General features: G+C 47.6%; 1 long non-coding RNA gene across 1 annotated transcript; it reads right to left on the bottom strand.

The window, feature by feature from the left end:
• Nucleotides 1-5235: 5235 nt before the first annotated feature.
• LOC309383321 lies at nt 5236-14616 on the bottom strand. Its single transcript, XR_014173824.1, has 3 exons — nt 14515-14616; nt 13929-14388; nt 5236-6490 (listed from the first exon to the last, which is right to left on the bottom strand). It is a non-coding gene; the product is annotated as an uncharacterized lncRNA (long non-coding RNA).
• Nucleotides 14617-15697: the final 1081 nt, after the last annotated feature.

The following is a 15697-nucleotide window of genomic DNA, read 5'->3' as shown; positions in this document are numbered from 1 at the left end:
CATTTTCTGCCTCTTTTAAAGTTAACTGATCTATCACTACTATTGATGTCACAAGTGCATTAATCTACTAGTAGAAAGAAACTACACAAAATTAGATCTATATGGGAGCTATGCGGGGTGGGTGGGTGGGTTGCAGTCCAGGAATAACATAAGAGCAAATTTGCTTGAGCTCACCTGGGCAAAGATAATATTTAACAAGTACCTTCAGGTTTGGGTAGCTGAGTACCTGAAAAAATTAAGTTACACAAGTCACATTATGGCATAGCATAACATGTGAATCCAATCTGTATCTGTTGATGAAGTCTTTATCTTGTGTGTACAAGATACACACAAGATAACATTCCATTTGTATGTGTGTGTTTGGGGATAAAAGTTAAACAAGCATAGCAATCAGCCATATGTTTAGATTTTTCATTTTTGTCCATCTATCAAGTCCTTCCCAAGAACCTGGGATCGGCAGATGTTGTCAACTCTGAATGCTTACAAAATCCAAAAGCAATAAAACAATTAAAACATATAGCCCAGGCAGAGATGCTATTCAGCAGGTTCTGACCAGTTCTGAAGAACTGGTAGCGGAAATTTTGAGTAGTTTGGAGAACTGGTAAATACTACCTCTGACTGGCCCCAACCCCTTCTATTCTCTGCCTCCCGAGTCCCAGCTGAACGGGAGGAAATGGGGATTTTGCAGTAACCTTTCCCTGGAGTGGGGTGGGAATGGAAGTGGGAATGCTGCGCAGTGATTTCTATTGCCACAGGCTCCGGAAGCTGGGGAGGTCCTTTGCAGGCAGCTAGAACTGGCTGCTTGCTAAGGACCTCCCCGGACTTGTTTTGTTGAGCACGGGGCGACTGACGGTAGTTGTGAAGCCCCAAAGGCCCCGCCGCCACTGGAATAACTGCTGCCACCTCCTCCTCCTCTAACAGCACTGCCGGATTTGCTGCCCGGAGCTGTGGTTGAGGTGAAGCCGCCAAAGCTCCAGCCGGCATCCCAGCACATGGCAGCAGCACCTCCTCCTCCGCTCAGAGCACCTGAGCTGAGCCCCGCGTCACCCCTGCCCCTCCTCCTCTGCCGTGCTTTTGAGGAGCCATGAGGCTGCGGGAACCGGTAGGAAGGCGGTGGGGGGGGGGAGCAGGGGAAAAAAAGGCCTCATGGCTCTTCAAAAGCACGGAGGAGGAGGAGAGGGCAGGAGTAATGCAGGGCCCAGCTCAGGTGCTCCGAGCAGAGGGGGAGGCGCCGCCGCCATGGGTGGGGGCGCCAGCGGGAGCTTTGCCAGCTTCACCTCAGCCACAGCGCCGGGCAGCAAATGTGGTGGTATTATTGGAGGAGGAGGAGGAGGAGGAGGAGGAGGAGGAGGAGGAGGAGGAGGAGGAGGAGGAGGAGGAGGAGGAGGAGGAGGAGGAGGAGATGGCAGCAGTTATTCTGGTGGCAGCGGGGGCTCATCAGCATCTTCAGCGGCAGCCCTGCCCACGATGAAGAAACCAAAGATGGAGCAGATCCATGCAGATGACATCGCTGCAACATGACTGGAGGAGGAATTCTGGGAGTTGAAGTCCACAAGTCTTAAAGCTGTCAGGTTTGAAGACCCCTGCGTTTTTTCCCCTAAAGGGTTAGGAGTGCAAGGATCTTGTAACTTGACAGCTTTAAGACTTGCTTGCTTCAATGCCAGAGTTCCTGAGCCAACATGACTGGAGGAGGAATTCTGGGAATTGAAGTCCACAAGTCTTAAAGCTGTCAGGTTTGAAGACCCCTGCGTTTTTTCCCCTAAAGGGTTAGGGGTGCAAGGATCTTGTAACTTGACAGCTTTAAGATTTGCGTGCTTCAATGTCAGAGTTCCTGAGCCAACATGACTGGAGGAGGAATTCTGGGAGTTGAGGTCCACAAGTCTTAAAGCTGTCAAGTTTGAACACCCCTGGGGTTTTTTTCTAAAGGGTTAGGGGTGCAAGGGTCTTTAACTTGACAGCTTTAAGACTTGCTTGCTTCAAATGCCAGTTTCTGAGCCAACATTTTAGTTGCTAAGCAGGAGCGTTGTTAAGTGATACTGATATTATATAACACGTTTAATTAAGCAGGTACCTTGAAGAAACATAACTTTGAGTTTCAAATAATACTGATTTCGTTGTTGTCTTAGGTGTCATCTGTGAAAAACATTCAGGTGCTCAGGCATGAAAATGTGCCGCTCAAACACTATACTTTTCTGCTCACATTGAAAAAAAAATTAGAGGGAACATTGGTCCACAGTGAAGTGCTTCTGTGCTGAGCCTCCTTCTTGGTCAGATCCAATTTGAACTGAGCTAGCTGTTTTGTCAACTCTTTCTCATGATGACTGCTTAGCTCCAACAACTGCTTCCTGTTGGGGCCCTAAGGAGCCTGGGCAGGCAAGCGAGGAGTGGCAAGTAGAGGCTGGCAAGGAGCCCCATTGACATGAGTGACACCGAGTTGGCCACGCCCACCCAGTCACATGACCACCTTGCCACCCAGATGGCAGATCATATTAGTGGTCTGTGGGATTGAAAATTATGAATTGGGTGGTCCCTGAGGTCTGAAAAGTTGGTGACCCCTGAATTAGAAGATATCCAAGGTACCTTATGACTCTATGATTCTAATTCTATTGTTTCCTAAAGGGATAGTTTAATCTCATTCTTATTTCCCATTGTTCTTACACTATTGTGGCTCCCTTTCACCTCAATTCTTTTTACCACCTTTCCCCTCCTCCCATTACTGCCTCAGAAGTTTGTATCAGTTGTTTTTGAAAAATCATGCAGGGGGTTACTCACAAAGCAAAATTGGTTTGATGAGACACTTATTGAAGTGCATATTAAGAGAGCTTCTCAACAAACTCACTACAATATTCTGAGATGACTGGAAATGGGAATGGCACTTTATTTAAAATGTGGGCCTTTCATTGCTCTGCACCCAAGAACACAGAAAAAATAGCACAACACTTTTTTTTGATGAAAAAGAGAACCAACTCATTAAAATATCTTCGCATCAGAAAAAAACAGAGCCATAATTTCTTCATTAAAGATGAAGCAACAGAAATAGATGTAAGCAACTTGCAAGATGCATATACTACAGGAAAAAATAAATAAATTAGTGAAATAACCCAGACACTTTTGATATCATATATTAGATGCCCTGCCAGGGCAACAAATCATGGCAAGAAATAAAATAGGGTACATGTTTATTTATTAAGTATATTACCACACAAACGTTTTGTGGTTTGCAATGATGAATTGCATTTCAGTTTTCCAACCAACCTATATATTAGACATTTTAGGCATCCCACTAGTTATGTCCCCATGGACAGTGGTGGGTTGCTCCTGGTTCGGCCCAAATCGGGCAAACCGGTAGTGGCAATGGCAGGAGATTCCGTCCACCCGCCCAGACGCTTCTGCGCATGTGCGCGAGCGCACGCACTTGCGCAAGCAAACTGGTAGTAAAAAAAATGGAAACCCACCACTGCCCATGGAGTACAGCATTGCAGCTTGATCGATGTTCTGGTCTGTTCTTGCAGCCCATGCATAAGTACCCTGTTTCCCTGAAAATAAGACCTCCCCAGATAATAAGCCCAATCAGGCTTTTGGGTGCATGCGCTAAAATAAGCCCTCCCCTGAAAATAAGCCCTCCCCCCCAAAATATTGTTACACAGCAGCAGCCATGAGGTGATCACACTCATCGCACCTCAAAAATAATAAGACCTCCCCAAAAATAAGACCAAGCACTTATTTCAGGGGTCAAAAGAAAATAAGACTCTGTCTTATTTTCGGGAAAACAGAGTAGGTAGTATCTTGGGCCTGACTGTTTTCATTAGCTTGACCACCACAACCCTGATAGGCACAATTTTAGAGCCAAACTGGACAGCCAGTTTCCTAGGGACCTTTACATCTCCTGTAAATCTCTAGGCTGGATAAGCTTAATTACCCCAGGAAAGGCATGGTTGCAAAGAATACCATTTCTGTTGTGTAAAGGGGATTTGTAGTTTGCCTAACAGAGCACATTTTGAGTAGAGAATGGATGGAGGAGAATCATGTTAGGATCAGATTTCATGCTGACTCAAATCATGCACACGAGAAAAGCAAGAAACCTTTACAATGCACATTTGATGAAAATTCTAATATTGTTTTGCTTTCCCAAATGGGTTACTTTCAGGAAAAGTTAAAAAAAGAAAGATGTGGCCTGGCATAGCAATCTGAGAGCTTGGACACTGAAGCCATGTTGTTCCAGTTATGGAGCCAAAACATGTTTCTGCTTCAATAATCAGTGTTGATGCAACTTTTTGTCTTTATACTTGCAACATATCATGCTGGAAAGAATATATTTCTTGGGAATTGTATTTTGAGAGCAGTACAATACTATTTTGAATTGAGTTAAATGTGATATTGTGTATCTGCACCTGGGAGAGATAATGTAATTAGGCCTTAAAGCAGAGGTGGTATTCATCCGGTTCTGATCAGTTCTGGAGAATCAGTAGCGGAAATTTTGAGTAGTTCGTAGAACGGTAAATACCACCTCTGACTGGCCTTGCCCCATCTATTCACTGTCTCCCAAGTCCTAACTTATCAGGAGGAAGTGGGGATTTTGCAGTAACTTTCCCCCAGAGTGGGGTGGGAATGGAGATTTTACAGTATCCTTCCCTTGCCACGCCCACCAAGCCACACCACACCCACCAAGCCAGACCCCGCCCACCAAGCCATGCCCACAGAACCAGTAGTAAAAAAATTGAATCCTACCACTGCCTTAAAGGTAGCAATGGGCAAATGGAGATGCCCTGATTAAAATGTTGCAAAATCTGTTGGAATCTGTATTGCCAATGTGAGGAAGTGTACTTCAGAGAGTTGTTTTAGGAAATTCTAGGCAAATAAATAGGGTCTTAAGAGCCTTCCCTAGTTGCCACAAAGTGAGACACAATATGACCTGACAATATCTTTTTCTGGCTGACTCTCCATGATGCTGTCTTCATCTGATCCTCAGCTGCCTTGTCTCAATTATGGGCTGTAGTGATATTAAAGTAGTATTCTCCCTTTACTCTGACACACACCAGGCAAAGATATCAATTAATGGATATCAATTTTGCAACAAGCAAGAAAACGCTAATGAGAAAAATGGATAAATAATGGATAAACATGTTGTTATACAAAATCACTGAAACTGATTGTCATGCAATTATTACACTTCTGAGACTTGTGAAATACAAAATAAATATTGTTTGACTCATCTGTTCATTGCATTGCTTCATATTCTCCAAAGAGAGGCTCTAAATCACTTCTATATTAAAGATTTAAAAAGCCTTTTAAATATCTTTTCCCTAAGAATTAAAATTCTGATCTTAACCGGAATGCCAGAAGCTTGAGGTTCTCTACAGATGTCCCAAATCTCTAAGTAGTTGACAGGAATAAGGAAGAGAGTTGTTTTCGTAGTTATAATTAAGAAAACTGAGATTGGTATTACAGAAATTAATAAGATTGTAGAAGAGATCTGCCCAGTTGTTATTTGAGGATTAAAGGTGGCAATCACAGAGCACAGGGAGTGATAAATGGTGATTATGGGCCGATCCCTACTGCTGAGTTAAAATGCTATCCTGCTTTTGAGCTGACAGAAAATTATACCACACTATAATTTGTTATCTTTTTCTGATTCATCTATTGCCTCTCTTTTGTCTTGCCATAGAATGGTGGCGTCGTAATTGTGCATGTGCAAAACTCTCTGGCTTTCCGGTGCTTTCATTTTCTCCACAGGTTTTCCAGCTTTGGGGAAGTTGTCCATAAATGAAGAGAGGGATGCAGGACTGAAGGTTGGGCAGTAAAGGCTTGGATCCATCACTCCTGCTTTCTATTATGAGTATCTTCAAAACAGGAGAATGTTCTTGTGCCACGTTATCAACCCCACATGTCCACAGTTCAACTGGCTTATTTTAACTGTAGATTTAGCCTTCTTTGAAAAATTCCGATGCCCAAAAGTTTCCAGAAATGCAGAGTTGTGAAGGTGCTAATCATGTGCCCAAAGACCAGCAATTGTCCCAGCCTTCCTGAGCAGCTGCTTGGCAGGCAGCCTGGAAAATCCTATGCAATTTGAAAGGGGAGCATTCCTCTACTTCAGTACTTCTTTATTTATTAAATTTATTGGTTGCCCATTTCGCTTTGGGGCTACTCTGGGAGCTTACAACAATAAAAAGGGGGGAAATGATAAAGATAATAATAGTAAATGAATGAAACAATACAAATAAACAGTGGAAATATCATAATATGAAATTAAAAAGATGACCGGAGGAGGAACAGGAAGTGTGGAGGCAGGATGTGGGGTCAAGTAGTTAGTCCAGCAACCACAGTGATGTACTCCCCTATCAGCTCCCCAGGCAAACTGGCAAAGCCAGGTCTTCAGGCTTTTGCAGAAGGATAGAGTGGGAGCAGAACTCACCTTGGGAGGGGGGAGGATGTTCCAAAGAGCAGTGCTATAGCAGAGACGTTCTTCTCCTGGGTCAATCAGTTGGAGTTCCTTGAGCAACAGGATAAGATTAGCAATAGCATTTAGGCTTATATACTGCCCCATAGTGCTTTACAATAGTAGGGATCCTCAGGAGGATATGTGAAGCCGCTGGGGGAGATCATCCGCGGTTTTGGGGTGGAGTATCTGTACGCTGATGATACTCAGCTGTACATATCCACCCCAAACCACCCCAACGAGGCTGTCGAAATGATGTCCCGGTGTTTGGAAGCCGTCGGGGTCTGGATGGGGGACAACAGACTCAGGCTCAACCCCTCCAAGACTGAGTGGCTGTGGCTACCGGCACCTCGGTTCAGCCAGTTGACACCATCACTGGCCATAGGGGGTGAGCAATTGCCCCCTGTGGAACGGGCGCGCAATTTGGGCGTCCTCCTAGATGCCCGGCTGTCGATGGATGACCATGTGGCAGCCGTGGCAAGGGGGGCGTTCCACCAGGCTCGCCTGGTGCGCCAATTGCGCCCCTTACTGGACCGGGATGCCCTACGCACGGTCACTCATGCGCTGGTGACGTCTCGTCTGGACTACTGCAATGCCCTCTACATGGGGCTCCCCTTGGGACGCGCCCGAAGACTACAGCTAGTCCAGAATGCGGCTGCGCGGGCCATCATGGGGAGTACTAGGTACTCCCACATAACACCTCTCCTGCGTGAGCTGCACTGGCTGCCTGTGGTTTTTTGGGTGCGTTTCAAGGTGTTGATTACCATCTTTAAAGCGCTCCATGGCACAGGACCTAGCTACTTGCGGGATCGCATCCTACCGCACACATCCCTGCGACCAATTCGCTCTCACAGGGAGGGACTCCTCCTGGTGCCGTCCACCAAGCAATGCCAACGGGCGGCGCCTAGGAGTAGAGCCTTCTCTGTGATGGGCCCAACCCTCTGGAATGACCTCCCTACCGACATTAGAACCACCACCGACTTCCGCTCCTTCCGTCAAAAACTAAAGACTCACCTGTTTCGACTAGCCGGCTTGGCCCATCCATAGTTTTACCTCACCTCCTGCCAGATATTTTAGTTGGGTTAATTTTAACTTTCTGGGGTATTTTTAGGGGTTATTTTTAATATGGTTTTAATAGCTTTACTTTAATATACAGTCTTTTAACCTCCTCATCTAATTTAAGGATTTGTGTATTTATATTTATTCCTATGTATTTGTGTTTTAATTTGACTGTACACCGCCCCGAATCCCTTTTGGGAGAGGGGGCGGTCTAGAAATCTAAATAAAAGTAAAGTAAAGTAAAAGGAGACCTACTCTGCCTCCATAAGTAGAGTGGGCTTGTCTTAGTGCAGGGGTGTCAAGGCCTGGGGGTTGGATCCGGCCTACAAGGTGCTTAGATCTGACCCGAAGGGAAACAGCTCATTTTCGCTGGCAGAACTCTTGGGCCACCACAGGCACCTATGACACACGTGACACATAGCTAGCCACTCCCACCTTGCCTCCTGAGGTCAAACACAATGCTGAGGCGGCCCTCAATGAAATCGAGTTTGACACCCATCTTAGTGGGACAAGACAGTTCTTCAAGTACTCTGGACATGCCATGGAGGGCTTTACAAGTCGTAATTAATACTTTGAACAGGGTGAGTGGGCCTGGCAAGCTTGGTGTCACTTGTGTCAGGGGGTGCCTGTGGTGACTTGAGTGCTCAGCCAGAGAAAACGGGCTCCCGTTCCTTTTCCGGCTGTGATGGCCTCCTGCAACCCTCTGCTTGCGAAAACAGAGATTGCGAGGGCCGCATGAAGCCCTCCCAAGCTCCATTTTCACTGGCAGAGATGCTGCGGACCAGTCCTTCACTGTTTCCAGGACAGCCCTATGGACCAGATCTAGGCACCCTGCAGGCAGGATCTGGCCCACGGATCCTGGAGTTTGACACCCCTGCTCTACAATATTAATTATATTGTTCCAAGCTGTTTAAATAGAAGTGTGTGTATACATATGTCCTTCAAGTTAGTGTTAACTCCTGGCAACTGTCTGGACTAGTTCCTGCAGTTTTCTTGGCAAGGTTTTTCAGAAATGATTTGTCATTGCCTCCTTCCTAGGGCTGAGAGAAAATGTGTAGCCTAAGGTCACCCTGCTGGCTTTGTGTGAAAGGCAGGTTGAAACTCAGCCTCTCAGTTTCCATTCTGGTACTGTTAGATATTAACATATATCGTAGCAAGTCTCCTCTCTGGTCCGCCGCTACGGCGGGAAACAGGTATCGCTCTGATTGGTCGAGAGGCGTACCCGATTCCTATAAAAGGGGAACCCTCCGACCACAGAGCAAGCTGGATCACTACTACTACTAATAAAGAGCTGTTAAGTCACTTCGTGTCCGCAGTCTGTTCTCTCGTTGCCCAGATCTAACATTGGTGACGAGGATGGGATCGAGAGACAGATAGGACGAAGAACGCTACTTCAGAATCTCCGGATTTGATCCAGCCCAGGAATTCGGCAGAAATTCCGGCAGCCATCTCAGGACACCGCAGCGCGGCAAATTCAAACGAGAGAAGATGGCGATGCACACTCCCCCCGCTCCATTCGACCCAGCGAACGACGAATGGGAAGCATTCATGATTCGTTTCGAGTGTTTTCTCGAAGCGAACGAATACACAGGGATAACCGACGCCCGAAAGAAAAACATCTTCCTCGGCTACTGTGGAAAAGAAGTCTTCAACACCGCCAGAGACCTTACCGCGCCTACTCCGATACAAGCAGTATCATGGACGGCGTTGCAACAGATCCTACAAACTCATTACGCGCCAAAATCTTCCCGCCACGTTTGCCGCCAGGAATTCAACACGCGGAACCAGAAGGCGGGAGAATCAATCAACCAATACGTTGCAGCCCTACGTAAGGCATCTACTAACTGCGAGTTCAGGGATCTGGACGAGCATATCCTGGCACAATTTGTTTGTGGGTTAAGGGACATTTCGCTACAGAAAAGGCTGTTGGCAAACCCAAATCTAACCTTACAAATAGCGCTGAACGAAGCAAGGGCGTCCGAGTCAGCGGAAAGATCATCGGAAAGCATACAACGCGGTTTCAACATAAGCCGGCCAGCTCCCAGACAAACCAGAGTTCATTACGAGGACACCAACCCAGACTACGAGGATCCCGAGTTCGAGGACAGTCACCTGATGCGGAGCAGTCACATGAGGCCTGGGGGGAGACCCGGATTCCGTTTGCCACCCTGCGCAAGCTGCGGAGGGAATCACCCCCGGTCTATCTGTCGGTTCAGGAACGTTGTTTGTTCACACTGCAACAAACTTGGGCACATCGCACGAGTGTGCCGGAGCGAAGTCCCTGCCTCACGGCAGCCACCTACGTACCGCCAACAGAAGCCCAACCCAGGGGCTTGGCGAAATCAAAAAGGGCGCCCAGAGAGAAATCCACAAGTGTTTACCCAGAGAGAAAATCCCCAAAGAGCTGAGCGAGCGTATTCCCAGAGAGATTATACACAAAGAGCTAAAAGAGCGTTCTACCAAGACGCTCAATGAGAGTATTTTCAGGATACAGATGCTGAGATAGAGTTGACCCAGAGAGAGGAATTGCGAACGTATCTCACCACAATAAGTCAGGTCCGCACCAAGCGGCCTAAAAAGCTGAAAGTCACAATCCTCCTGGAGGGCTCACCTTGCGAGCTGGAAGTTGACACAGGATCGTCCCTGACAATCATTTCATGGGCATCCATGAAACAGGCTATTCCTAGCCTCAGAAAGAGCCAACTACGCGCTCCAGACATCCTGCTACGAGACTACCAGGGGAACCGAGTCCCCATCGTGGGCCAAGGCACATTCCAGATCCGTTTCAAGGACATCGTAGCCCAGCTGCCCGTGACCATCGCCAGCGCACCGTTACAGAACCTTCTAGGACTGGATTGGTTCGAAGCCTTGGGGCTAGAAGTCACCGGAATCAACACCGTGGAGAACAGCAGCGCTGAGCAGATTTTTAAGGAGTTTGAGGATGTATTCAGCCCCGGTCTTGGTAAGTATGTGGGTAAACCAATCTCATTCAATTTAGACCCCAAAGTGGCGCCAATCCGACTTAAACCGAGACGAGTGCCTTTTGCACTCCGCCCAAAAATAGACAAGGAGATAGATAAGTTAGTGGAGCAAGGAATCCTTGAGCCGGTGGATCACGCGCGCTGGGAAACTCCCATCGTGACCCCAGTCAAGCCAGACGGGTCAGTCCGCATCTGCGCGGACTATAAATGCACAATTAATGTCGCGCTACAACAAAGCGCATATCCTGTGCCAGTAGTACAACACTTATTGCACTCGTTGGGGCCAGGAAAGATATTTGCTAAATTAGACATGGCACAAGCTTACCAGCAGTTGCCCGTGGATAGCGCCACAGCGGAGGCCCAAACTATAGTGACGCATAGAGGAGCATTCAAATGCAACCGGCTACAATTCGGTGTGAGTATTGCTCCAGGTCTGTTCCAGAGCGTCATGGAACGGCTTTTGCAAGGGATACCGGGAGTCGTCCCCTATTTCGACAACATCTTGGTGTCCGCTGCAAACAAGGAGCAACTATTAAAAAGAGTCAGGACTGTTTTGGCCAGAATCAGAGAAAAGGGCCTCCGCCTAAAAAAGGAGAAATGCCAAATTAACGTGCCTAGCGTAGAATTCCTGGGATATAGAATCGATGGTCAGGGAATACACCCCACCTCAAAGAAAATTAAGGCGATCCAGGACGCCCCCACATCACGAAATCAGACCGAGCTGCAGGCCTTCCTCGGACTACTTAACTTGTACAGCGTTTTTCTGAGACAGAAGGCGACCGTTGCTGAGCCATTACATCGACTACTCCAGAGGAACACAACATGGAGATGGGGACGATCCGAAGCAGCAGCTTTTGCCGCAGTAAAGCGCCTGCTCACCACTGACTCGCTGTTAGTCCAATATAGCCAGACGCTCCCGCTGGTATTGACCTGCGACGAATCACCATTTGGAGTTGGCGCAGTCCTCAGCCACAGGATGCCAAACGGGAACGAAGCACCCATCGCCTTCTACTCCAGGACTCTGTCATCGGCCGAGAGGAATTACAGCCAGATGGACAGGGAAGCGTTAGCTGCTGTAGCTGGAGTAAAACGTTTCCACGAATACCTCTACGGCCGCGATTTTGAACTGATTACGGATCACAAGCCGCTGTTGGGACTTTTGGCAGGAAACCGCCCCACTCCAGTCTCCCTTTCTCCACGCATGACCAGGTGGACTGTTTTCCTGGCCGCGTACTCATACAAGCTGATACATCGACCGGGCTCCACTCTAGGACACGCAGACGCACTCAGCCGTTGCCCACTACCGGACCTTTTGCCAGACCCCACTCCCGAAGTACCGGTGCTGCTCATTGACTGTTTGGACTCAGGACCGGTTTCTTCCTGCGACGTTGCGAGGTTCTCTTCTAAAGACTATATAATAAAGCAAGTTCAAACTTGGGTTTGGAGGGGGTGGCCGAAGGGAAACGTGGGCCCGGAATTCAAAATGTTTTGGTCAAAACGGGATGAACTCTCAGTATTACAAGGTTGTTTATTGTGGGGGGATCGAGTTGTTATTCCTTATGCATTACGTAGAAATGTGTTAGATGCATTACATGTTGGGCATCCGGGGATTGTTAGGATGAAGGCGTTAGCAAGAAGTTACGTTTGGTGGCCAAACATGGACAAAGAGATAGAGGAATGGGTGGCTACTTGCGATCCATGCCAGGAATCGAGGCCAGCACCCCCGGAAGCGCCCGCCACAGAATGGGAAAAGCCTAAAGCACCCTGGTCGAGAATACACATCGACTTCGCAGGGCCAGTTCAAGGTCAGACTTTCCTTATAGTTGTGGATGCATACTCCAAATGGCTAGAAGTAGTCCTAATGACTTCAACCACGGCAGAGGCAGTCATTAAGGTTCTACGGCGACTTTTCGCCACTCATGGCCTGCCCGACCTCCTGGTCTCCGATAACGGGCCCCAATTCACGGCCATGCAATTCGAAACGTACTTAGCAGGTCAGGGAATTCGGCACGCCCTCGTCGAGCCATTCCATCCGGCATCAAACGGACAGGCGGAGAGAATGGTGCGATCCGCAAAAGAGGCCCTCGCTAGGATGGGTCCAGGTGATTGGCAAACACGCATTGACCATTACCTCCTAATTCAGCATATTACCCCCAGCGCAACGACGGGTAGGAGCCCCGCTGAGATGCTCATGGGCCGCCGTCTACGGTCTCACCTGGACCGTCTTCACCCCAATTACTCTGCCACAGCACCCCCAGACTCCACAAGCAAAATTCGGAGTTTTAGCATAGGGGATTCGGTATACGCCCACAACTATGCAGGGGGAACATTGTGGATGCCGGCAAAGGTCATTGGCATCACGGGTCCACGATCGTATCTGCTAGAACTGGAAGATGTGCGGAACTGGAAAAGGCACATCGATCAACTACGAGGTCGCCTGTCGCACTCAGACCTACGAACCGAGAACGAGAGCTACCTGCCAATACAGAGTCAGCCACTCGAAAGCCCCAACACAGAGAACTACGACACCTGCGAGCCCAGGACAGAACAAGAGGTCGAACGCGAAACAGAACAACGCCAACGCATCGAAAGCCAGCAGATTCCCCAAAGCAACGAAAGCCTACAGACTCCCGAACGCGAAACAGAGAAAGCAACTGATCCTGCAACTACTTCCGATCAACCCGAACTGCGACGTTCCACCCGCATAAGGCAAACACCAACGTACCTTAGAGACTATGTAACAAACCGCAATGTGCCGTCTAAGAGGGGAGGGGTGTTAGATATTAACATATATCGTAGCAAGTCTCCTCTCTGGTCCGCCGCTACGGCGGGAAACAGGTATCGCTCTGATTGGTCGAGAGGCGTACCCGATTCCTATAAAAGGGGAACCCTCCGACCACAGAGCAAGCTGGATCACTACTACTACTAATAAAGAGCTGTTAAGTCAATTCGTGTCCGCAGTCTGTTCTCTCGTTGCCCAGATCTAACAGGTACCATATCTGTTACACCAAACTGGCCCTGTCTTTAGATTGAAATTGAAATTTCACTCAAACATTTCTCAAAATAACAGATGGATAAAACCATTTCTGAAGCCATATTAAGTCTGTCCTCACTAGGGTTTTGTGGTCTATCTTTTACTGTACAGATCAATATTATTCTTTCATGGAGTAATGATGTCTTAAATCCTGATTTTTGTTGCCCCTTATTGTATTGTCCTAAATGGTAGTGGAGTGAATATTTTCAGAACTCACTTGCCAGACCCACATTCCTCCTTAATTTCATAACATTGTGTGTAAGCGCTGTGAGTTTAATGGGAAAACTGGAGTGCCAGCATGGTCTAAATTCCAAATGAGGAAATCCTACATACGTTATTGATGATAAAGCGTTGTGAATGTTACTTTCAAAGTAAGGGGAGAAAAAAAAATCATTTTTTTTCCTTTTAAAAGCCTTACCTTTCAATGTCCTTTTATGAATCAATAAACATTTAAAACTGTTTCTTGATTAATGGGGGCAAATTCAGAGTCGACTAGAAAGTGTTTTAAATCGATTGATCCAGCCAATCTGTTGAACGCTGCGATCAAACGCATCGTTCCTCACTGTGGGTGCCCTGGACGTCACACGACACTCGTGGTCAGAGTCAATGACAACCGGGGCTAGCTAGATTCTTGCACAAGCCGTCGAGGGCGTTTGCAATTCGCAGGCGAGGCAAGTGACCTCCGTTCGTTTATTAGGGGCGGAGTGTTGCCGCACATCCTCGAATCCTCCCGCCCCAACAAGGTTGAGCCGTCCGCCCGTATGATTCTTTGAAGTCCGCTGAAGGCCGTTCCCAGGCTTCGCCACCACCGGTTGCTTACTGGCCTCCGGCCGAAATGGAGGTTTAGCTGTTTCTCCTGCCGTCGCCATCGCGTCCAGCTTTCGTGTGTGTGTGTGTGTGTGTGTGGTGGGCAGTTTCTCCCTCTCAAAGCCAAACGAGCCAGCCAATTCCACCCCCACCCCCCACCCCCACCCCATCTCGCAATCTCCAGGAGGCGGCATTACTTCAGCGGTGCCCTCCAGGCTTCTGCTGCTGCCACGCAGATTATAAACCGGAGCGCCGGGAAGGAGCGGCAGGCAGAGGAGGGATTAGAGCACGAGTGCTGGGAAGGCGCGCGAGCTACGGCCGCTCCTCAAAGGCGCCCAGCGGTGGCTGCCCAGCAGGAGGGGCGGATTGGCCTGCAGGGGAAGGGGCCTCCCTACGCGGCGCGGCTGGATGCCGGCGCTCTTTCAGGCAGCTCCAAGCCGCCTCTTCATGCGCTCGCTGTGGGCTGAGAAGTGGAGCCCTGATAATTAACTCCCTTCCCTCCTCTGCTGTTATTCATCACTGATTTTTTTTTTTTACAAAAAACTTTTGTTCTGCAAGGGGAAAAGTCCTGGAGGAAGGAATGCTATGAATGCCGTCTTCGGCTTCTGGAGAAAAAAGCAGGATATAAATCTAAAAGCTTAGTCAAAATGTGGGCCATTCCATTAGGGTAAATAACCCATTTCCTTCAAGCCTCTTTCCCCTTAAAATATATAAGTATTCCTTTTAGCATTTAAAGCTATTATTTACAAAGCGGCAGTATTGCACAATAAGCTGCAAGATATATCAAAAGGGATCTGTCAGATAAGAACAAGATCATTGAGCATCTCCGTGTAAATGACTTAGTTCAACCTTTCCTAGCCATGTGCTTTCCAGATATATAGACATATATAACTGTCAGGATTTCCAGTCAGTATATAGGACGTCATAATCCTGGAGAAGCCTGACTTAAAGAGGGAAAATAGATATAAAGATCCTTGTTGTCATCAGATCTTTCTTGCAGTGTCCTTCCAGTGGGATAGCAAGATTCAAGTTACTGCAGTCAAGGTGTTTTTGCATCTGAAGAATTATTAAAGTGGAGGTGGCTACTAAGGAGAGAATTATTTCTGGCCTATCTAGCTGACCAGGCAACTTTTAATTTGTGAAAGCCAAACCCTCATCTAGGTCTTCATAAACTCATTCTGTGTTTATGCTAGCAACAAGCCAGGGTGTAACCCTGCTATAATCAAAATGTCAACTGAGCTATGCAGAGGCTTTAAGACTAATGCCTTAATTTATTTATATGTCCAGGGAAAACAGTTCTACTAACAATTATGTATATTCATACTTGCAATATGGTCTTCATTAGACATCAATGTCTCAAACTCTGTTCAAAGTAGTGTT

The sequence above is a fragment of the Natrix helvetica genome (assembly GCF_964273705.1).
Source record: "Natrix helvetica genome assembly, chromosome: 1".
NCBI lineage: Eukaryota > Metazoa > Chordata > Lepidosauria > Squamata > Natricidae > Natrix > Natrix helvetica.
Note: the sequence above shows the minus strand (reverse complement) of the source record. Positions and strands in the feature narration are given on the sequence as shown.